The following is a 25013-nucleotide window of genomic DNA, read 5'->3' on the forward strand; positions in this document are numbered from 1 at the left end:
ACTACGGTACTCCGCATCAATGTGATGAGAAAGCAGAAGGGAAGGTCGTCGTCATCATAGGAGGCTCAGATAGAAAAACCCTCTCGATCTACTTACTGCAGCCCAGGAATAAAAACGTCCGTCTAGGCCTTCCCTGTTGCTCTGATCCCCCCTACGCCTAGGACGGAAGTCCAGGCATTCCGAAGCAATGGAAAGACATCATGTAATTGCATTGACAGTGAGATTGGATAGTTCCATTTCTTTTTCTCACCCGGGGTAGGGGAATGTAAAAACAGAGATCAAAGACTGAGTTCGAGATGAGCTCATTCGCAGCAGCCTCGCCCATGTTCAAAATAAAAGACTGCAAAGTATCCGTGAAGTTCAGAAGTCGTACGTCTGGTTCACTAGGTTCTACCAGTGCAGGGCGTGATCATGCTCAAAAGACGAGTTTGATCCTAGCTCAGAAGGAAGGCTAACCTTTATCAAGTCAGAACGATTGTCGACTACCAGATCCGCTGGTCTGCAATATTCACCCTAGCCCAACGCATCTAACCAGCTCGCGTGGTTCACCGGTTCCACCGAAAACTCTCATTTGTTGAAGCGGAGCATAGTGCACTTTAGGCGCCGAGCGAGAAACGTCCTCTCACGAGAAGGAAGGGCATGATTCAGAAGATAGTGAATTCGGTGTGGAATCGAACGAGAAGGGAAGGTGAACTCCTGAAATGGCCTGCAAAAGTCCCTTGGTCTATCATTATACCCCGAGAAGTAGAAAGAATTACAATTTTTCTTAGACCGGAGGAGGAGGCTACCTACACGGCTTGTGTTGACAGAGTAAGCCCTAGTTACTCACTTTCCTCCCTTTCCTTACCTAGAAGTCTTCGACAGGCTTTCCATAATAGAAAGAGACATCGCTCTCGCTCGGGATAAGGAAAGGACCCTATGTGAATGAGAGTGTAGCTAGGTCGAGTGAGTTAGGAATGCAGAAAGATCCAGCCAATTTGGTCTGGTCCTATCCGACCCAACCCCAGAACTTAGAATGGTCGGCGTGTTTTGGACAGTAGAACGGGAAGCTACCCACTTCGATCAATTAGCCAAGATTTTGACCGGATACGAAGGTGCTCGATCTAGTGGTATTTTTATGGGGATTCTTTCTATCGCTGTAGGATTCCTATTATCAGTGACCAAACCGGATCGGGACTGGGGAGTACGGGCGGGCTTCCTTCCTTTCGAGCGGGGTGGCTTGAGTGCGTGGTCAATAAAGAAAACCTTCCATACTACGGTTACGGTATGCTGTCAAACTAACTTGCCCGAATCAACTGCTTGATTATAAACTGCTATTTTATCGGGCGAACTTAAGCGTACCAGGTCCCCAGGGAAATCCGACTCTTCCAGGGGGTGGGACTCGTCGGGTCAGCACTAAGGGAGGCGACGACATATTCATTTCGATTTTTTTATTATTTCGGAGTAATGCCGCTCTTTTGACTAAGATAAGCTAAAAAAGAGGTCATATGCAACTCTGTGTGGAGATCGACTTGCAGAAGTCTCTCACGCCGGGAATTTTGCCCAATGACTTACCCGACGTTTTTTCGAAGCTCCATTTAAGTGGTTTTCGCTTCTCCTTGTTCCTATTCCTAACTCCTCCCCGGGTAGTTCCCAATGTTTGGCACTTTCCATACATCAAATTCACCTTGTGATTCATTCCTTTGGTCGAGCATTTTTCGAACACCACTTATCTAAGTCAATCGTAGGACTGAGACCGTTGGGAAGGTAGCGGCCTATAGTCGGAGCATGCAAACATCTCCTCACCCACGTCCTCTGGATCTATGACCTCTAGACTGTCCCAGTCAACCACAACTACCAGTCTAGCAGGCTCACGCTTTCTTCCTTTACCACCCATGCTCACATGCAGGAACTTGATTGACATATAGAAGTTGGGTATGCTCTGCCTTTCCTTTATTAGGAAAATAACGAACTCATTCTGATTTGAGCATTAAGTCAATACAAAGTGCTGTTGGTCTTATCGCTTCAACAACCTAAGCCAAGTAGGTCCTATCAAGCAGGGAGCTACTACTAACATCTTTTAACAACTATCTGCCTAACCGGTGACAATCCAGTCCAAGATGAAGAAGCGAAAGAGGGAACATAAACTAGTCAGAAAAAGCAAAATGAAGAAAGAGGAGGAGGCTCCAACTCAATAATCATTGTTTTAGGATTATAATTTAAAAGGTACAAACCACCGAATGAGAAACTGCCGACTTGGGTAGTAACTGCACTCATTGGATGCAGAGTAAGCGCACGAAAGCATTGATTGAATGGCTTGGTCGATCAAAGAGAAATCTATCTCACCTTTATTCTTCTTCAACATCGCCGAGCCGAGCGGAGCTTTATTTAGGGATGGGGAATAGTACTTGTGGTGCTTGCAACGTCAAAAAGTTTGATTCCTGTTCGAGGTACTGGATTTGCTGCTTTCAGGAATTACCTGGTGCTTGATTCTAGGGTTGGAAGAACTAGGCTTAGAGCCGATAGAAGTAGTTGAACTTTCCTTGGCTATTCTATCATGAGTTTCATCATCTGTAACCAATCTCTTCTCTATCCCTATCTAATGTTGTTCAACATAGGTAGATTTAGAAAAGATAGACTTTCGCTTATATAGGACTTTTGATCATTAATACGAGTAGGAGGAAAGGGCTAGCAAGCAGCAACGGGAGCATCTTCTGCTCCCCTTGGGTTTGGGTTGGAGAGGGGGATTTGCTCTTCTAACTGAACACGTTATTAAAGATGAAAAGGAACGAAGTAGCTCAGTTCTTACGCTTTGAAGGTTCTTAAGTCGCGATTTTGCACTTAAATGATAGCTTTCTCGAGGAAAGATTGAAGGCTGACCTGGCCCTCACTCTCAAGGCTTTCGCTCCGGATGTCCCGAGATAAGCATTCATTCATACAAGCACAAAGACTTTTCCGTGCCTAAGAAAAAGGACGAATCTCCTCTTTCTTTTCTTTCTAGGCTAATAGTAGCCCTTCCTCCCCGAAGAGAAAGTAGTTCTTTTGCGCAGGGGTATGACGGGTTAGCCTCAGAAGGGCAACTTTTTGGATAAGGCGGCGGCCTTCTAACCCTCGGCCTATCTGGTCCCGTGCGGATCCCAGTGAGTTGTTAAGGAACTTCTTTCTCTAAGACTAAGACTGCCCCTTGCTATTGGTAACAGTCTTTAGACCCTTACTCCGCTTATCTCTCAAAAGAAGTTGCTTGGAGGGCTGGCCCATCTTTGTTTCCTACCTCGGATCAAAATCTTTATCTAAAAGATCCGTCCATTGACCCTTGCTTTCGACTCTCGTGAGAGGGCCGGGCCAGACTGGACTTTGCTACCAGACAGAAAGCTCTTCTCTTTCTTTCTTTTTTCACTTGTTGGCCAGACTGGAGAATTTTGAGTTTATAGGTCGTACGTCTGAAAGAGTTCATCGTACAATTTCGGCGATTACAAAAGGAGTTCCTCTCCCTCTCTGTTTTTTAACTTCCGTCATTCAGGAAGAAGATGTCCCTTTGACTTATTACTTTCTGGAGACAGAAATGTGGAATTTTCGTTTTCAAGAGAAGAATAGCTATTGAATGAAAAAGCGCCTATTTTTTTAGGATTGTGATTGATCAAGTGATAAGTAATGTTATGAGGGGTTTGTTTCATTTTCCTCATGTCTTGAGACGCGCACATATGCTTGTATCGTTCCTACGAAGAGGGGTGATCCCCGAAGGGCAGAACAATATTAGAAAGTGTCTATGATGATTTAGATGAAAAGGCAAGTCGGGTTTCACCACATATGTGTGGTACCTGGCCCCGCGCAAACGTAGACTCACTCTTAAAGAGCGTTTTCCGTACTTATTCATCCCTGCCATAGTTCCTATTGTATTGGGTAGGTCCCCTTACCATTTTAAGTGAAATAGGGGAAGGATCAAGTGAACTATGGAAAAAGCGTTTTGAAAATTCAATGGTCCCGTTGCCCAAATCTTGACCCCTAACTAACCCAGCAGCATATCAAAATAGCATTCTGCTTCCTTCTTGTCGGCGATAACAATATCATCACCCAAGAGAGCATAGTTTGTACACTTTCTCTCGAGGTATACCTCGTCCGCAGCTAACCACACCAGAAAATGGTGAGATAGTGCGAATACTGGCCCAAGACGACATATATCCGAGAGGTTGGCCTGTGGCCTGTTATAAAACATACAGTGGACCCTTTTTTACTTTACAAAGGGTACATCGAACATAGTGCCATTGATGGTTAATGCCCAACAATAGCCAAGCCTCTCTCCGAACACGGTTGTCATCATCTTAGACATAACTTGCAGCGGCCAACGGTCTGTTGCTGATTTTTACGAGAAAGAATCCATGCTCCCAAGGTCAAGGGGAGCAAGTTGATTAAAGGTACCATCCACGGCTCTTTAACACAGCTGCTGCCCATTGGTGGCCGTAAAAGCCAAAGACCGATCTAGTTCCCGATGGCGAATATAAGGCCTTTTCCGCCTCCCTCAATGGACTGACCTAGTCGCCCTTCGGAGTATCCCGGATCGGCACTAGATATCATACCCAATGAACACCTAACCTTCTATTACTCCTCCTTTCTAGAGAGATAGGCAATAAAGAGAAATCGTTTGCCCTAATGATGACATCGGCTATTGGAGTGACGCCGAGGCAGAGGGAAAATGGATCTGTGCCTGAGTCAACTCATCCGGATTCTGAGCGTTCTTCGGACCATAGAACAAACTCTATTCTCGCGGAACTTTAGTTTAGAGTTTAGCACCGCGGGCGGAGCATAAGGCTTCCAATCGCTCTCTGTCTATTCCCGTGACAGTGAGACGCACTTGTTTTTGTATGGATCTTACTAGCGAAAAGGCACTGAAAGTGTTGCGCCTTCTTTCTTCTTTCCAATTTTCTTTCGGGAGGGAAACAAAAAACACTTGAAAGCGATCGATCTCGATTGAGTTGACAAGTCATCGCCAGCTTTTATCTAAAAAATGCAATGATCTATTCCACCAGCCAAGCATAGATAAAAGATATACGCGCTTCTTCTTCATATCATAAAAGAGCGCTCCGACCGTCAAGCGGGCAAATGCTTGGCTTGGTAGGTTCCAGTGAACCTTTAGTCAGAGAACTGGATTGGCTTAGAGTGAAGTTTACCGTAGTAGAAAAGAGGAGCATTCGGTGGAACCGGTACAGAAATGGTTCCCATTCGACTTGGGAATTCCGTCTCTGGCTCGTGGGTTTAGCCAATGATGCTTCCTTTCTCAGCTCCTTCGGAAAAAGAACCTCAAGTCCTTGTCATGATCGCGCACTCAAGCTAAACGCTATTTGCGATCGAACTATAACAGTTCCGATGAACCTCCCATTCCGTTGTCGTCCTTCTTCTTCTTGCATTGATTTTCATTGTAAACTGAGCTTGTCGATCAAACTGTGGCTTACGTCGGACCGTACCCTAATTTATTCACTTCCTCACAACCAAGCCCTTCGAGTCTTTGTCCTGAAAACAGTTCCTTCTTCGCATCTCTCCAGTGAGAAGGATTTGGTCTCATCTCTTCCTGGAAAGCCTAAACCCTCACTCTTCCAATCCTTCCTCGGACATCAATCCCGGTAAAAGAAATAGTGTAAGTAAGAAGAAGACCGGTTAGGATCACACTAGTCCTGGCTGGCCTATTATGAAGTCTTTTCCCTCAGAACAAGACAAAAACTGGTTTGCAGGTATAGCTTGGCTTAGGAATATATCCCCACACAACTATTAGCATGCCCCGGACGAGACACCAACTCTTTCAAAGGTGGGATTCCCAACCCCCTATTCAGATTAGCCTAACATTCTCATTCTCGGAAAAGGAGATCAACATCATCACTTTCAACTAGGGTTGCATTCCAACGCGGGAAGGAACAACAAGCTCTTCTTTCCTTTCTCCTCAGCTCGATGGGCAGGCTTCCGGAAAGACCAGATGAAGATAGCGGATATTGATTACAAAACTCCTTAATCGCTTAGACAACCTTCTAACTCGCTGCAAGGAGAGACTGGGAAGCGTGACTATTCTGAAGTAAGAGGTATCGAGAGTAGCTAGAGCCAGAGGCTTATAACATAGAAGACATAGAAGAATGGATGGATGCCCGGTCTGTTTCTCTCGAAGTAAACTCTTGTAATAGAAAGAATCTCTCGCTGGTCTAGCTCCTAAAGCTAAAGAAGTAGGGCGATCAGTCGAATCAGAACCTAAAGGTCTGGAAAATTTCCTTGAATCTGAAAGCGATGGCAGCTAGTCAGCTTAACCTGCCTGTCCGTGGAAAGAAGGATAGTTGGTTAAGGGGGACGCCCAGAGTCGAAGTCGTGTAACCGTGTAACTAAGCACATAACGTATAGGATAACTAGAAAGGCTTGTATGGCTGAGTTGAGTGGAGGGGCTAAGCGCTGTTGCATATTCTAATTAGCCCTTCTTCTCTTCCCGCTTCCCCTCCGTACTGTATGTAGGGAACACCGCCTCAGAAGGTATTTGATCTGTATTTCCATTTCCAATACTCCTGTGTTAAGGAGTTTCCCTGAAAGCTATGCTATGCCTTTTTACCTCTCCCTATCCCTATACGCTGGCTGTATCGAGTGTATCGTCCATGTACGTCTAAAGTAGGAGCACCTAAAGCTATGATATCCGTAATTACATGCATCTCCTTTTTTGAAGTTTGAAGAAAGGGGCGTCCAGGACATCTTGTAAAAGAAAAGCTAATGCATCGGTTAAAACCAGAGTGGGAGAATAAGCTAAGCTTTCTTTAACGTTAAGTTTACTAGGAACCTTTTCAAAGTTTGAGTTCTGAGAAGATAAGCTTCAATCCTAAGAGCTAGGAGTTATCTATTTAACTGAACTGCATCTCGTGCTAACAGCTATGAATGCTAACCCAATCAAGCAATCCCAGCAAGGTTGTAGAGGGAAAGGAAGTGAGTTATTATAGCTAGAAGGGCAATCAACTGCCTGAAAGGCATAGGCTGGCTGCAGAGCTTAATCCCAGATATAAACGCTACGATTCACTCTGTTAGAAGGAGCTCCCGTTGCTGCTTGCTTGCCCTTTCCTCCTACTCGTATTAATGATCGAAAGTCCTATATAAGCGAAAGTCTATCTTTTCTAAATCTACCTTTGTTGCCCTCTATGAAGTGAATGAAGTAACCCATGAGTATGGGGCACGAACGCCAGGAAGTGGCCCTAGCGTTAGGGGTCAAAGAAAGAGCACTAGTTGCCTTGAAAAGACTCTCTTTCCCGGACTACTATTACGCTCATTCATTCCGAAGAAAGAAAGACACATTCAACTGTGCTTTCGACGCTCCAGAAGTGAACTGAATTGCCTTAGTTAGGCTAGAAGCGGATAGAAAGTAATATTACGGGAAGGATGAAGCAAGGAAGGGAAAGTTTGACCAACCCCATCTCATAAAATGAGGGCGAAAATCAGTGCACCTCGGGCTTTTCCCCACAGGCTGAGGAAAAGAAGAGGGACACTAAGAGATAGATAGAGAGTCTACAGTCTTAGAATAGTAATTTACCTTGATACATGCACCCGTTGGAGCCAAATAGCAGGTTCAGTTTTTTTCTGAGACTGGATGAGATGTACGGTATTCACTACACGAGATGGCGTGCAAGTCTTCACTATAACCCTTTCCCACTCAGGCAATAGCCTCTGACCAAAGCCGCCTATGGCGAAAATACGTCGTTTGCCACCACCTTCACAACTCTGACCTAGTCGGCCACCTGCCTCCCCGATCGCTGCTGCTTCCGCGTCTAACTGCGGATCTTCTGACTCCCCCAGAAGGATAGGCATAATCATATTCATTTTAAGGCTAGCTCTTGCCTATCGACTACGCTTGCTGGGTGTTCACCCCTACGGCACTATTCTATTCCCAACCCTTTCTTCCTGCTTAGCTTCGCAGAAATGCTTTCTTGCTTCCCCAGGTAGAGTCACAAAGAAACTTTCTTTCCGGGGCGAAGGGCTTTAGCGAGCTACTCCTATCATCTCTTTGGCTTTTAAGATCTCTTATCTACGTTCAAAGAAAATGAATTTCTATAGCATCAAACTTTTTTGAAAGGATAGCCCATTCTGCATTCTAGTGTGTAGCAAGCAGTGAAGTCCTTCTCTGACTTTTTCTACTGGTGAACGCTAGGCAGGAAGAGACCTTATAGCACCCAGAGGCGAGTTAAGGAAGTCAACTGGAAGTAGCTAGATATATAGGTAGTGTTCGCTTCTTAGGCATATAGAACGTCTTCCTTCTGATGCCTACCCCAGGGCATATCGTATCGTATAAGTTAAGTCCTATGGAATCTCTTTTTTAAAGGTGAGAAACTTCCGTATCTTATTAGCTTAGTAAGCTTCAGCATCATCACTAAGCGGCATTGTAGCAAGTAGAGAAGATAGCTTTGGTAAAGGAAGGAAGGCTATGGCTAAAGCACTAGTAGTAGATCTGATAGCTATGTCCCTAGTAACAGATTGTTTTCTTCTTGTTCTTTGCCATAACGCCCATTCTGGGACGAGTTGGAAAAAGAATTCCTAACCTAAACCTAGTCCCATTCCAAGACTACACTTTCTTTTCTTGGTCTGGATCTATCTCTTTTGTTTTGAATCCCCTGCCTACTAGGATACCTGGCTTGCCCCCTGTTGCTATGTTTCGCCAAGGTTCAATCTCAACTTTTCTGACCTTTTCGAATAGAAGAAAAAAAAAAGCTATTTTAATTCCGGGGTAGGTAGAGGCTTTGTTTACTACGCGTACCAGCCTTAGCGCAATGAAACTGCTAATCAAATAGAGGATTCAACTAAAAGCGAGTCAAGGGCTTTAGCGGAGAGCTACGTATTCTTTGCGAAAGAAGATGCCAAAGAGCCAGGCCGGTCAGTCAGTCAAGCTAGACATCTAGACTCTCCCCTCTTCCTTACGTCGAGTCTCTTTACCCCTAATAACATTTTTCGATTCAACTACAAGAAACTCCACTTCGCCAGGGTCGATATAATTGAGCTCGACTGAAAGGAGAACTCCCGTTGGTAAATGCATCCTCTCCTGCTAGTAGACCCTTTGCTTAGCCAATTACGTTACGGTTGACGAAGTTCAGACTCTTGACTTAAGGATGAATTTTCCAAGAGGGTAAGCAAAAGACAAAAACTTTAAGCAAGCACTCCCCTCTTCAAACCCTTGTGTCAGCGTGGAACAAAACAAGCAAGCTGCTACAATGAATGAATAATCTGAGTTTACATCGTCCGGTGGAAGAAAAGGAAAAGGAGAAGCTGCTCGACGAGCGGTTATTAAGCAAAGCATCAGAAGAGAAATCAGAAACTAAATATTCTATAATTGCTTCCCTATATTAAAAAAATTCTTTCTTCCTTTCGAGGCATACTCATCTTTATCGATATCCCCTTTCTCTTAGTCCCAGAACTGACTCAATAGGAACCGAACTCTTACCTTATCTGGTATGAACCAGTAAGCGAAAGAGAAGGGCGAAAACCGATCGAACTCTAAAGTCAAGCTTTTCACTTCATTCTTCAAGCTCTTGAACATGGGTTGAGTTCATACATTATGAATGCTTATCTATTCAAGATATACTACCAATTCCTTTGAAGTTACTACCACTACCGAATACCGAAGCAGGCTTGCTCCTTCAAAATAAGGTGGCTAAGACAAACAAGACAGGGGGCCTATTCCAATAACTTAACTGGCAGTCGGGCTCTATTATGCCTATTCAACATATTACGATTGTGATACAATTCCATTGCCTGCTTTTATTCATGTTCGTGCTTACTTGTATGCCGGAACTTCAAGGTCAATAAATAAGGACTCCTATCCTAGAAACTCGGTCTGCTTGCTCCTACAAAAGCTCATACGGTGTGTCTCCTATCCCGATACGAGTTATCTTCTGACCGTTCCCTCGTGCTTGTTTCAGGAAGCACTTCAGACGAAGATTAATGAGGCTCAGCAGGCTTATAAAGTACTCCAAGACCACGTTACTAGCGTTGAACAGGCGAGGGCTCGAGCTGAGGCTGACAAAAGCTGTGACAGCGGGCCGTCTCTGCGAATAAAGATAGAGACATGGATAGGAAGAAGGTGCTTCTACGAAACAAATCTCCAAGCCTTTCTTTATTGATGAAACATATAGATCATGTAAGGAACGCCATAATCACCTAACAGCTGCGCTCTCTAGAGAGAAGAAGTACACATAGTTGCCAAGTTGGGAAATCGCGTGTATCCGCTCTATTGTCGACACAATCTTTGTTTGATCCAAGTAATTTCTCTATAAGAAAAAGTCAAAGAATAAGAGAGAGTACTTTCTCGCCTTATCAAATTAAGCCAAAAAGACGGGCTTTTCATGGAAGGCAGAATTCACAGCTGAGTGAATTTCTTCTCGGTATCAATGCACTAATTCCTAGCTACCTTCCTCTTTCTTTATTCAATTTCTAGTTAGCCTTTTGGACAGGGCTATAATAAAATAAAGAATGAAAAGCATCTCTTCTTCTGTTCTCCTTCGAGACGTGCCTAAGCTCAGTCTTTGTCTTGCTGAATGCTAGATTTCTAAACAAGAAGGTGAAGGGAGAATCACTCAATGGAAAGAATCAAAGAGCTCCAACAAGGTCTACAATCAGACTAGTCAATTTCCTCAGAAGCTAGAACTATGAGTTCCACATAGCCATGAACCTCTCCCGTGAAAACGCTAGTGGCTCTGCCCTAGGAAGAGCTGATCTTTCTGCATTCCTAACTCACTCGACCTAGCTACACTCTCATTCACATAGGACCCCTCTTTTTTAAGTTTCCAGGGCTTCTGTTGTGAACCCGATTCTAGTTCTAGATGCTCCCTCACAGACTCCAGTCAGAAGCGCTAATACGCGAAAATGAGTCTATTCTGCATTCTAACAAACTCAGGCTACTACTTTCCTTTAGTTCGTTTCTTGTGTTAGAACAGACGGAAGAGAACCAAGTCCTAGGATACTTGTCTTCTGGGGACCTTCTTTCGGATTCACTGAATTGCTCTTTTCCTCTTTCACCAACAATCTAGATAGAAAGAAGTCAGTCATCCTCTAGCCCATGGATTCTCACGGATCGTTGCGGATGGGGTACTATCCTTTCCTAGGACCTTTGCTTACCATATTCTCGCTGAGCTATATTTATTTCTTTTTAGACTTCTATATGATCCAGAGAATGGTCTCCCTTGAGTCCTTCTACAGTCTTGAAGCTAGAATCAATCCCTAGATTTCATATTTTTTAGGGAGAAAGTCGGATACACTCTTTTTATTGGATTGGCTGACTAAAGCGAGAAGAAGAAGTCAGTGCTCATTCAAGTCTAGTACATTTATAGATTGAGAGCATTAGGAACTCGGATTTTTCCGCAAGTCGTTCGCTCACAGATAGAAGGGAAGGTTAAGGGCTTTTATTTTAAGAAAGGAGTGGATTTCGAATCCTTTCTGGACCTGACTCTGAAGTAGGGCTCCCCCTATCGGGTACGTATCTGTCCACTGACTTTCTTCTCGGAACTTGGAAAAGTCTTCTCCTTGTTAGAGTTCTTTCTGAGAGTTTGGAGTTTCCTGAGAAAGAGGAATTCAGTCGACTGGATAGCGTATTTCTCCTTCTATCTAGCTATACTTCTTGAGCTAAAATTCACAAGACTAATGGATAAGTGAAGGCACTGAGAATAAGCCACTAGGGTACTGCTCCAAATGTGAGAATGAAGGGTTTCTTGGACCCTGGGACATATTGGATGGTTTCGAGCTGTCTATCGAGTTGGAGTGAGAGATAGGAGTTTTAAAGACCTAAAGAGGTAGGATAGTAAATTGCTTTGGAGAAGAGAGTAGGCAGATTGTGAGATCCCAGACGAGGCTACTCCTTTGCTCTTCATGTGCTAAGTCCTTAATTTCTTTCTAAGACCAGCAGGACGACGAAATAGGTGGTTTGTGAGGCAACATCATATGCTCTTATTTAAAATATGGAGATACCCGTAGTTCTTTTGCCCCATACCTAGTAGCTACTGAGTAGGCTTCTACAGCCCAATCTCATAATAAGCAAATAGGGTAGACACATCGTAGAAGAAAGGCTAGGAATAGAGAAAGAGCTGGTACTTTCTCTGGGAACTCTCTTCTTATTTAATTTAAGGCTCATGGCTTCCTTGGATGCTCTATGGAGGGATATAAGACTTCTCTATCTCCGTGACTTCTTTACCATGGTACTCTTTCTATGGAGGTAATTGAGTAGACAAAAAGAAAGGCACTAGTTCAAGGTTCCTGGAAAGGTGTAGATGCCTCTGTCTATTGACCTGAACAACTTGTCAACACTCTAGGGCTTACTAATAGCTCTAATTCTAATAAGGTACTTTAAGGAAAATGCTACAGAGGGATTGGATGGATGAAGCCATGACTGAGAAAGTGACTTCCATCTACTTACTTGATATAAGAAAGGTTGATAGAGCTTCAATAGTAAGGAGCCAGCAGAGACTCATTTCAATACATTCTACTAGACCCTTAGAGAGGTACAAGGCTCTCCATTCCCTGTGATAGATAGAGCCAGTAGGACCCTATATGAATCCATTTGTTAGGAGAGCATTGAACCAGAGTCTAGAACGGGACATAGAAACTCCCCAGGTAGAGTATTTGATAAAGCTTGAAGACTCAAAGAAGTATACTCCACTTTGTAAAGGAATCCTACTAGCACGCATACTTCCTTTTCTTCCTATATGTGTCATGGTCATTACTATAGCCTCTTATTAGTGAGTTATGCTGATACTCGGGAAAGCATTCAGTTATCCCCACTCATAGTTCTGGCTCAGGGCAGGTGCTGAAAGCAAGAAAGAGAAGAAGACCACGTGCCAGCCTTAAGCTCAAGGCTCAGTTATTAACTATTAGTAAGTGAGTCTAGCAACGTTCCTCTTTTCAGGACTAAGTCGGAAAGAAGAAGAAAGGCAGACTCCATCAATCAAGGGGTGGGATTGAAACCCCGGAAAGATACGATCCACGAATAGATAGGTTCCCACGTCCCAGGTAGCGCTTAGAAGGCAGTGAAGGAAAGCGTTTCAATTCTTTCGGAGTCCCGCTCAGGGCGAAAAAGACCGAGGGAAAGGGAAATGGCTATCAGTTCTGACTCTATTCCCGAGGGGGAATCAATTGTTTCAGCTCGAGTGAATATGTCGAAAGGTAAATGCTTTTGAAGTTTAATGAATCCGGTTGATGCTTTCTTGTTAAATGCTTGCTTCTTTCTTGGAAAAGAAAGAGGGTTGGAACCAAGGAAGACACAATAGACAGTAGTCGAACGTCGAGTCATAGGGCAGCTAGCCCAATCTGAGTCGCAATAGTAAATCCGTCTTAGCCGAGAAGAGACTACCTTTTAAATTCAATAGATATTTCGAGTTTCCTGAAAAGAGCAGAGACAAGGGATGCTCCTCTTTATAAGAATAAGTCTAAGAATAAGAGGACCAAGAAGAAAATTCTTCCTGGTTGCCATACCATAGTGGCCAGCATGCGCTGACGGGTTCTTCGAAGATCTCATTTCAGGGGTAATCAAGCTCAGCTTAGTCTCTCTCTTTACTTAGCAACTTGTTATAGCTAGAGTTTTGGTCAGTTTGTTAGGAGGGCAACTTCAGTAGTCAATTCCTTCTTTGAAAGATGTTTGCTTAGTAGATTCTCTCTTAGATTTCAACCTCTCGTAGCGTAGACCTTTGAGAAAGAGGCATTCAAAGAACTTCCATAGAGGAGAAAGACGCTGCCTTTGCCCTGTTGAGTGGTTTAGCCTTCCTTCTTTATCATGGTCATTGTTTTAGCTCTTGAGATTGGAATCTCTTCAGTCAGGAATCAAAGACCAACAACTTGCTTTTTGAATCAAACTTTGTTTGCCTCAAGCCCTCTCTTTTAATTTGAATAAGGCGTTCTACTCGCTTTCACCTCTTAGATGTCTGGTAGCGCTTCTTCCCGTTGATAGCGATTCTTCCCTTTCTATAGTTTCATAAGCGGGAAGTTATCCAGTATGCCCAGGAATGAAGTGAAAATCGATAGGTACTCTTTTTGCTCACACCGGGATATGCGACATAGTCTAGTATGATAGAGCTGATGCTCCTATCCCTACAAGTGAGTCGAGCTGATCAGCGACAGAGACTTTTCAAAGTCAAAGTATACCTACATCTGTCTCTGAGATCCGAGAATAACGTATGCCATAGATATCCGGAAATTGTAATCGATTTACCTTTTGCCCTTTAATTTAAAAGGGGTTTCCACGAATATTAATGATTGCTCTTCCGGAAAGAGACTCCCCTGGCTATGCTTACGAGTTGACTAGCGGTTTCCGAGTCAAGCCAAAAACTTTATTTATTCCCATTGTACTCGCCTACTATACTGGAACTCCTGGATCCGCAAACGGTCACTCTAACGAATAACGAAGAATATGCTCAAGGGTCTCTCTTTTGCTGATTGAAGAATGTAGTAAACTTCCTTACCGTGAGGGCCATCGGGCGTTCGGAGAGAATCTCTGCTCTGATTCTGCGACTTCGCCAGAAGATCTGATATGACTGGAATGGCATGCTTCGGGCTGCAAATTGGACGTCAACTTCTCCTTCAGTACTCTGCGCGTATCATATATTTCCTTATAATTGGATGTACGAAAACATAGCGTTTTCACAAATTCTGATTTGATCTAATTCCATATGCTGAAATCCATTCGGGCAGAAACTTTACCAAATCCAGACTCGACCACTGTAACACTAAGCACAAAAGAAGCCAAAAGACTTGGTTTCTCTCAAATCAAATCTCTGTATCAGATCGATCCGCTGACATTGATGCCAAAAAAACCCCTCCTTTCCTTCGCAGGGAAGAATCCAGGGATTGATCTCGATTTTCCCTCTGCTCTAATCACTTAAAAGAACTCCACTCACTAAAAAAGGTAAAGGTAAAGAATCCAATAAAGGGAAACCCTCCATGGCACAGCACAGGTCAGGGTCCGAGACAGAAGAAAGCCCAAAAGCCACTGAGCTTTTGGTGTCATCTCCGCTGGCTCAAGAAAGAACCACCAGAGCTGATTATTTACAGCGAAACTCCAAAAATCTCCTCTAACAGAAAGGCAGATACCTAGAAGATTCTATCATAGGGTTCCCCCCATTATCCTGCTAAATTGTCTTGACTTTGGTTCTATTTCATTTGGGAAGTGAGGGGAATTCCGGCATTAATACGAAGACTCGAAGCCAATTCGTGGGCATTCCTATTTAGAATTAGAATAAAGGAGGACAAGAAAGCCTACTCCCGACAATGAAAGAAAAAACAGAAATACCGGAAATTTAAAATAGACTACTACTATGGTAAGAGCTCACTGGAATGTCATGCCTAGAAAGAGGTCAATGTTCAATTTGGGCTAGGAAAGGAGAATCCGAGATTGTATAACTAGATCTAACTATAATAGTTAGTTATGGTTTTTTGAGGTCGAGTTGGAAATAGAGGGAGCCGTCTACCTCTTCGAAGGATAAAAGAGTCCCGATTGTCGCTTGTCCTGGGAAGGAAGCTTCTTTTGTTACTGAGCTGCTACAGACTTCGATCAAGGAAAGCTGTCCAATTACGCATCAATCTAAAAAGTAGCATTTTCCCGCGCGTCATCAACAGTAAAGTCAGTGTCTATAGCCGCTGCATCTTTTTTCTTTTTGTTTTTGTTATTGTATTTACTGATTGGTTTAAGGCTGTCCTAGGAGTAGGGAATTACGGTCAATCAAACCAGTTCATGAATGAATGGCAATGGAGCACGAACGGTTAAGAGGTTAGTTCCAGATTTCGTGAGTTCTATTCGCATTTCGTTTTACTTTTTCTTTGAAGAAGGGAAAGGAAGTGACAATCAGTGTCGTGTGGGTCAAGCCAGCTGTTCTCAATCGCTCTTTCCAATTTCTATGGCTACATACTTTGCTTTGAATTGGTCTCTTCTAAGGAGGCCTTTTTCCGGGTAAATGTCAGAGATAAGAGATAGCCGTAGTATCTTAATCCTTTTTCCTGCAAGGGGGTGGGAGAGAGTGCCCCATAAACCATCGAGTGGAAGTACTTTTTTTCCCCTTTCCTTAGACCGAGACGAATACATCGAGAATCCAATGTGCAATTCATTTTGATGAGATAGATTCAGAGTGATCTGAAAAGCGGGAAAGAAATCTCTCTCTATTACTACGAATAAGATTTTGATCTTCTAAACTTAAACAAAGTAAGCATAAAGTTAGATTGGTTTGTGACATGGGTTGACTCTGATAGGAGGCTTTGAGATTGTGGGCTAGTCTGAATCCTAGATGCAAGCTGATTAGGTTGATAAAGGGGTCTCTTGTGAGACATCTTTGAAGCACTGCATCTTTCTAGCTTAAAAGAAAGAGAAAGACAACGAAGTGGGAAGATTTCCCAAGCTTAGGACTATTATCAATGGGCACTAGAGGGAGGCGCTAACATGCAAAAAAGCCTCCTTTCGGGTGTTTTTTCGGGAAGAGCACAGGAATGACTACAGAGAAGACTGAAAACTTCCATCAAGAATAGGCGGCTATAGCACGGTTCTCAATAGAAAGTGTTGTCAATGAGATAACGTCTGTAATCCATGGCCTTTTCTTCTCTCTCCTTCGCTCGGGGGAGACGGGGTGATGTTGTTTAATTGTGGTTGCCTGCCTCATTATATTATAGGCGGAAGGCTTCGTTTGACCTAGGTTGATAACCATATTAGTACCGGGGCAGTTGGACTATCTAGTAATGGAAAAATTCTTCCTTTTACTCCTTTCTGCTTATGCTCCTAGGTGTTGGGCTCCCGGTCAAATAGGGGAGTCTTATTCGCAGCTTTTCTCTAGTTTCTTTGTTTGAGGCTCTCTTCAAACCCTTCAGCGTGGAGCAAATCAAGCAAGGCAAGTTCGATTTCAAGCCTTCCCGATCAATTGTGAGTGGACTGGAGCTTGAGATAGCCCTTTTAGAGCTAGCTGTTGACTTTCTGAGATAGAGCTAGTATTTTGGGTTAGCCAGATAGACCGAACTGTGATACTTAACAGAATCATTGATTTATTAGGTTGTTCGAGTTGTTCTTGAATTAGTACTTTTCTCTCCTGATCTAAGGGTAGTTCTAGCAAGGTTGAAGCATTCCATTACATACAAGGTGCTAACACGGATGAATCTGGTAGAGAGAAAGAGGATCTTTCCCTCCGCTTTTTGTAAAACCTTGCTTACGTAGCCTTGCCTTGAAGTGAAGCTCGATCGCAGGCAGGTGGCTCAAGCTCTATCCTCGATTCCAACGGTCTAACGGAGATGGGATTTTGCGGAACATCTTTAGAGATAGAATCTCTCTCTGTCTAGTTCTACAAGGAAATGGGCGCACTGAATCCTTCTATTATTTCTTAATAAAAATAGTATTAATTATTTTTATTAAGAAATAGAGTGACGACTGCAGCTACATTCTTTTAAAAGAATGTTCTCGCTATTGTAGATTTTCGAATTCATGGAAAATGGTGCTTTGTTCACACCTATGTTGATCTACCGCTGCTTTACACGCCCTTGATAGACGCATTTAACCAGAAAGAGATAGACGGGCAGAAGATCAATGAAAAAGACTTGCTAGCTTTTCGGCATACCGAAACAAAAGACGCCAGGGATTGGGCTGATTGACCCCAGGTTCCGGGACGAGAATCAGGTAAACAGTTGAAGTACCAAAGAGCGGTCCCAAGGGACGGAAGAAAGGAAGCAAACTAAGATTCCTAAGAGCTGTTTCCTACTAGCAGCAGGAAAAAGAAGAGATATAACAAAGGAGATCAGACAGCACCTGACCCTCTGTCTTTGGTAGGCAGAAGAGAAGCTTTCTCAGATTCCTCATCTCTTGAGCTTTCCCCGGTTGACGTTGAAGCCAAAGAAACGGGGGGAAGGGCACAACCAGTAGTTCCCACACCCATTCCCATTCAATGATTGATTCGAATAGCTAAGCGAAGGCTGAATTGAATGGACGAGTAAGGATGGGAATACGAGCTCCTTCATCTCAGCTTGTGAGGGAAAGACGGCGATAGCGGATTCAGCATGGGAAGGTAGAACATGGATCTCGGTGTCCGGTCATCACGAAAGGAAGGACGCTTCGCTTGTCGGTTCGGATTGCTTCATCAGAGACACGGTCTAGAGAAGGAAGGTGTCATCCGTCGTCCGGTCTCCTTTGATTTTAATTTGATGCTCACTCCACTTTGAACTGAACTAATGTCGTATGTTAACGAGTCTGTCTGTGCACGTACTCTTTCTTTCTCCTGGGCCCCTCTGGGGAAATCCTTTGCTGACTGCGGGCACCCTACTGGTCGAGTGGTTTTATCCCGATCCATAGTATGTTTCGACAGATGATTGATGAGAATGCGAGCACCTATGATCTTATGAAGCAGACGTTTTTTCCGTTTAGGTGCTTTCCCTGGTCTTTGCTACCGGGCAGGTGACTACGCTCGTTGCTTAGCCGAAAAAACTGCTAAAACTTAATGCGGCTTGGAAGACTCTTCGCTAACGAGGCAGCTATTACAGAGGAAGAATAAGAGGGAGGGGTACCAAGGAGACAAAGACAACTATGTAAGGCTTAGACCGTCGCGTATACTGCTTCTCTTTTTGGTAGTTTTCTCTTCCAGCACTACTTGTAGCTACCTATCCCTACAACTACTAAACGCTATGAAAGTCATATAACTGCTCTATAGCTATAAAACGTCCTCCTCCTATACGATATTATATAGAAAGCAGCTAGAAAAGCCATACAACTGCTATGCCTGCAATGAACCTGCTATGAAAACGATACACCTGCTCTACTGACCTGTGGCTCTACCATTTTTAGAGAAGAAAGAAGTCACAACACAAACACAAAGGAAAACTTAAAAGAACAACTACTTGATAAGGTGTTGTAAGAGACAATACAAAGTAATACAGCAGTTATTCCAGTAACACACCAGCTATGCTATGAAAGTGGCCAACATTCGCTGAGTTGGCCGACAAGTTCATCAAGCAGTTCTGCTACAACATCGATGTCGTGCCCACTCGCCCTATAGAATGAATTGTTGGAGGCTTTACTTGACGAGTAGACCGTCAGTTACCCAATGAATCATTTGCAACATACGTGGGAAGGTTAATGGCCCTAGCAGCTAAAGTGAAAGTGATGCCTCCATGAAAATTATCAGACAGATATGGTTCTAAAGACCGCTAGTAACCCCCTGGTAAGTTACATCCTTTTATTTTAAGGTAAGGAACTTTTTTTTTTTTGAATATTTCATCTGCAACGAAGATTGTTCTTGCAACCGATAGATGATATTTTTCAAAAGCCTTTATTCTCCTGTTTCAAATGCTCGACTCGTTCCCAAATCAACTACTGAATTAGCTTTCCCTGCTTGAAGTCGATAACTGGGAGTAGTCCCCTGCTCTATAATCCGATCTAGGTGGTCCCTCATCGAGGAAAGTAGCATGCAATGAAACTTCCTCTCAGCCGACCATGCCCTAATCTAGATTCCCTTTTTTGGTAGCCCGGGGCACTTCGAATGATTATGGTTCTCATCGACTGGATGTACTGAGACGCTCAACTACTTTAGTTTAGTCGATTATTACGAAAAGTCTATTCGCCATAAGGAAAGGAAAGCCCAAGGCAAGTGCGGAGTTTCAGATCAGGAAACCTACGAGCTGACGATACGAGAGACCAAAAGCCTTCGTTCATCAACAGATGAAGAATGTGTTCCAGGTGAAGGCTCTGGAAGAAATACGGTTTTAGACCAGTTTCCAGAGATCGGACCCCTAAGCTTTTCCGACCAAAGCTGAGGCTGAGGGGACCAAATACCATGGATCATGGACCTTTAACTTTCTGTAGTGAGGAAAGAGAGAGAGATGCCAGCCCGACTTAGACGACGGAGGCCTTCTCCGACGCGAGTTCGTACTCGTTTTATAAGTAGAAATCGGCATTGGGACTGTTTTATTTTAATAAGAAAAACCGCCAATAGCAAGACTCGTCACTAGCTTCTTCTCTTTCTTTTTCTATCCCATCCTGATTTTAGCATTTAGCTACGAGAATCACTCATCTAATCTCCTTTGCTCCGGCTGACCTCGATGCGGCTGTGCTGTTTGCTCTCACGATGCCATGTCCATAAGATAGAGCTCGTTCCTATCCTCCATACCTTTTTCGCCTGCTTTCTTTGAGGAGTTCCAGGGATGATATGGAATCTTCAATTTCTTGTTACATAGAGCAAAGGTCTACTCTATCTTCAAACTCGCCTTTGAAGGCAGGGCGGGCAGTTCATGTCCTAGGGCGGGAAAAGGAAGGGTAAAGAGCTTATCTTACTTAACGGATAAGGGATCGGAGAAGCAGCTCGAGAGAAAGGAAAACCGAGATCCGAGCTTGTAAGATTCGTGAGGGAAGGGATCAAAGGAAAGCTGAGAGTTGGAAGTGCGCTTCAAGTAGTCCGAGAAAGGGAAGTGAAATCATTCAAGAAAAGGCTTCGTCAATCAGCTAATTCTCGACCTGTTGAAATTCAGAATGTTTCGAATCACTCTAAGTGCCTAAGGATTCAGACATTACCTTACTAGACCTTTCTAACTAGCGATACAGGCAGCCAAAACAAAGACAAATATCGGTCACAACGAGCTTCTCATCCCTTGGGGCTCCATTCTTCACCCTCTCTCTAAGCACTAAGGGATGAAACTCGTAACCACCTGTCTCTGGCTACCAATGCAACCCGTGACCTCAAGACAAGAGCCAACCCGCCTCTCCTTGCTCTAACGAACGGGCTAATCGCACTCCGACTCCCGTAACTACATTCCCCACCCTCTCCTCGAGGCAGGGATCACAGTCGAGATCTAAGGTAGGTCTTTCGCGGAAAACCTTGGGACAGGTACCCAATTCCACTCCTAAAAGGCAATCTATTCTTGTATACCATTATTCCAGGAACAGAAAGACAACCTGAAAGAAAGACGGATTTCATTTCAAAACACGATATAAATAAGCAAGAAATGGAAGGAAAGAAGTCTAAGAGAGGCCCTTAACGAACCCGTACCTTTCATTAGAATAGAAAGAAAAGGAAAGACTTGACTATGGAGATGAGGCTAGTGGACGGGCTCACCAACTTCAACCAGGCCTTTCATGAGAAGAAATAAAGATCTTAGCCGCAGGATCTATATTTTTAGATTGTTTGGAGAAAAAGTAAACCCCCTTAGCGGCATACGTGAATAAAAGCTATAAATATCGCTCTGCAAATCAAAGACTTCTGGTCGAGTAAGAAGGCTCAAAGCATCGACCTAATTCTACTAAATGAGACAATCTCTGCAACTTAGAAGAAAAATGAATTCTAATCAGTCTCGGATCACACCTCTCTCTCTAAAGAGTCTCCGGCCTTGTCCTTATGAATGAGCCTGGAAAGCCTATCCTCATGGTCGATGGCACCCTTTCATCCCGATCGACTTAGGCAGGGAAATGGAGGGCTAAACTGAGTGAAATTAGGGCTTATCCACGAATTCTACCAAAAGAGCCTCTCTCTCACTTTCAACTTAGCAGCATCATGAGCTTCCGGACTTTCGCACAAACACGCGACTAAGCCTCGTGATCTCAAGACATTTCGCTAGACATATATCAAGAGAAGTGTGAAAACCTTGTCTAATAGCCTTTCCTGCCATGAGGGGGAGGTCGCTGTTTGAGCCCTTTTGAAAGGCAGTCCGAGCTAGCCCTTCCCGTCAGTCCCGTCACCCTATCGATCACGCCTATTCGAAACCCGTAACCAGTCTTGCCGGGATTCGAACTTACACTTGAATCGAGATATAGCTAGTGGTGAAGGCATGAGTAATCTTTCTCTCTTATCTATTCATTATAGCGATCCTACATTTATTATACGAGTGACCGCTTCGCGATCGGTGTCAATTAAATCTTGGCTGTTTGCGGTGCATCTGAGACGCGGAGCAGATTGCCACTTAGGCTGGTAAGCATTGCCAACATTTCACACTTCTGGAATCGCATTTTCTTCTGTTCCAGGGCCCTACCAAAAAAGCTTGCTTCATTGGTTGATCGAAGCTCGTGCTTTCGATTTCCTGCTGCGCGAGAAAGTCTAAAATGCTCGCGCAAAGGGCTGCGACTCCGCCACGCGGACCGATCAAAAGCCGTTTTTCGTTATCCTAGACAAAACGCAGAAGAAGTTTCCCTCTATGCCGGTGCAGCGAGACAGGGAGATCGTATCGAAAAAACTGCTTTTCCTTGAAGTAGAAGCGGATGAAAGCCTGGCTAGAGCGAATAGAAAGAGTGGATTGTTAAACTCACTGCCCGTCCTCCTTTTACCGGATGCTGATCTAGAAGCTAAAGCTAATCACCGGGCTCTAACCCTTTCAAAATAGAGGATTGATCACGCCGTCGGATTCGAGTACCTCTTACCGGTTTGCTCATCGCATGCTATCAGAGTAGAAGCTACATCACGCGGATGTTTGGGCATCTTTAAGAGTCACGTAGCTGCCCATCATCCCTTTCAAAAATGAGAGAGGACGTGACCCCCGTACGGTATGTTACGGTACGGCTCGGTATAGAAAGGGACGAAGTAGTGGATGTGATGACAAGGCATCTCCGATAGTTTGAAGGACCCCATCGTAAGGCTTTAAGTCAAATCGCGGAGGGGGGAGAGAGAGGGAAAAGCCCGTCACTTACTCAGCCTTTGATCCTTCGCGCTGGCTCTGCTATGACTCTTTGCGAACTCCTTGCCCGACTTTACCTTTACCCGAAGCCTTCCCGGTGAACTTGCCCCGATTTCAATTGTCATTATGAAGGGAAAAAGCTCTTGAAAGGGCGCCGATTGAACTCTTATTTATTATCGGACATCATCAAATCTCATTCATCTGATTCGACGTTGATGACTAGACTATCTTTCTTCAATGTGGGTACCTGGTCGCTACACCTGGTCAGACTCTACCCCCACCCAAAATAGCTTGAAGACCTGTGGCATTAGTCATCTTATTCAATTAATGCTAATACTTGTAAATCTCGTCAAGCATTCATGATTATAACTTATGTTAACAATAAATCAAGTTCCTTTCATAGCTCAGGTGTCGGTTATACCATACATTATGGGCTATGAAAGTGCCAAGCATTTGTTGTACCAAGTGTTATACAACATAAATCAAGATTAGTCATTTAACAAGCAAAGTATTAAAGAGTGAACAAGATAACAAATATAAAACATGTTAGTATCAAACATTAAAGTCCATATTAAGTTTACATTATACTTATTCTTACACCATTAGTGTAACCTTTTCACCTTGACATAATTAACTTAGCTAGACATAATGAAAGAAAGCAAAATAGATAAACAAAATAAGAACATAAAAGTTAACTAAGTAAAGGAAAGGAAATGAAAGGCATAAACTTAATATTAATGAAAACAAAGCATAAAAAATACAAAGAGAGAAAGGAAGAGCATGATCTTGATCTGGAAACCAAGATGCCTAAATGCATGGCAAATGCCTCCTTTTATAGGCCAAAATTAGGAACTATTGATTTGATGACTAATTGATAAGTGGGTGACCAACTTTTGACTTGGTGACAATCCTTATCTTCTCTTGTCTGCCCAAAACGTCATTGATAACGTCAAAATTGGAGCCAGTTGTAAACATGAAAGTTGTAGGCAATTGTCTCAGCTTTCTTGTGTAAAACATTCAGCTCATTTGGACTTCTAGAACTCCAGATATGGCCAAAATACCGAACAGTGCTCGGGCTGGAAGACAGATTCGGGCTTCTTTGTTGTTGCTACAATTTGGACTTGATAATGGCCTTTTTAGATCTTGGGCTCCATATGAAAGTTGTAGGCCTATGTCTTACCTTTCCATCCATATAAATTGGACCTAAATCTGAGATCTGTAGCTCCAGATATGACCCAATTACCGAATAGTGTTCCGGTTTGGATTGCACCGACATCTCTTCTCTAAGTTTGACCATCTCTTTATCCTTGCAATTTAAGTTCTTCAAGTCATCAATCAATCCTTTCATTTATGTGATAGGCCTGCATTAAAAATAGACATTTACCACAAGTTGTAGGTATCTTATATTATTAGATACATTATTATAAAATATATTTTAGTTAAGGAGTTATTAATACTTCAAGTGCAAAATGATGATATAAAACCATGATAAAAATGCACTTTTAAGTACTAATCAAGATGCATCGGGAGGAAAAACTATGCATGATGGTGCACTTGTTCTTGTGGGATTCATCTGGTCTCTAAGTGTTCTAGCACGGTTATTCTCATTATTTTCATTTTGAAGTGATTGATTATCTTCTTCAGCCATATTTTCTGAAAATGATGAGGATATCCTACAAAGTCTACCACTTGATGTACATGACCACACTCTCATGCACGTGTAGGAATAAAATAAAAAAAAAGAAGAAAGCAAAAGAAGGAGGAAGAAAACAAAATAAAAAGAAACAAAAGAAAAGAAACAAAGTTATATACAAGAAAAATGAAAAGAGAAAATACTATAATTTATACAAGAACTTACCTCCCCGGCAACGGCGCCAAAAACTTGACACGACTAAAAGGTTGATGTCTTCTCCCAAGTGCAGGAGTGTCGAAGTAATAAATAACCCGGCAAGACCGGGGTCGAACCACAGGGAGGTTAATTGTACAAATTATAGACAATAATTATAAACAACAATAATAGCAATAACAACAATAGTAATAGTAGTAATAATAATAATAATAATAATAATAATAATAATAATAATGATGATGATGAGAACTTAGAGATGAAATATTAATGTAAGGATTAAGCAATAATAATAACAAATGTCAAGGTTAGTAGCTTTCCAACGAGACCAATCTCACCTTAAATGGAGTTTTATAACTCTAGATATAGTTAAAAATCTGAGAAGAGGTCAGACAATAACAATTCAAATATAAAGAAATGAATGATAACTATGGTTGGATAAAGTATGACAACATTAATAAATGTAATGAGAAAAACATAAAGTATAAAGAAAGAAATGATTGAAAGAAAGATCTATTAGCTATTGATATGATTATTATAAAACATATCCTTTAATGAGAAAAATTTATGAGATGAGCATGTGATTGCAGGA

The 25013-nt window shown here is 42.9% G+C and overlaps 1 long non-coding RNA gene across 1 annotated transcript; it reads right to left on the reverse strand.

Moving 5' to 3' along the window:
* Nucleotides 1-1946: 1946 nt before the first annotated feature.
* On the reverse strand, nt 1947-22823 carry LOC105114149 (uncharacterized). The gene is made up of 3 exons (XR_840075.1): nt 21019-22823; nt 14532-14533; nt 1947-1957 (listed from the first exon to the last, which is right to left on the reverse strand). It is a non-coding gene; the product is annotated as an uncharacterized LOC105114149 (long non-coding RNA).
* Nucleotides 22824-25013: the final 2190 nt, after the last annotated feature.

This window comes from Populus euphratica, unplaced genomic scaffold (genome assembly GCF_000495115.2).
Source record: "Populus euphratica unplaced genomic scaffold, PopEup_1.0 scaffold494.1, whole genome shotgun sequence".
Lineage (NCBI taxonomy): Eukaryota > Viridiplantae > Streptophyta > Magnoliopsida > Malpighiales > Salicaceae > Populus > Populus euphratica.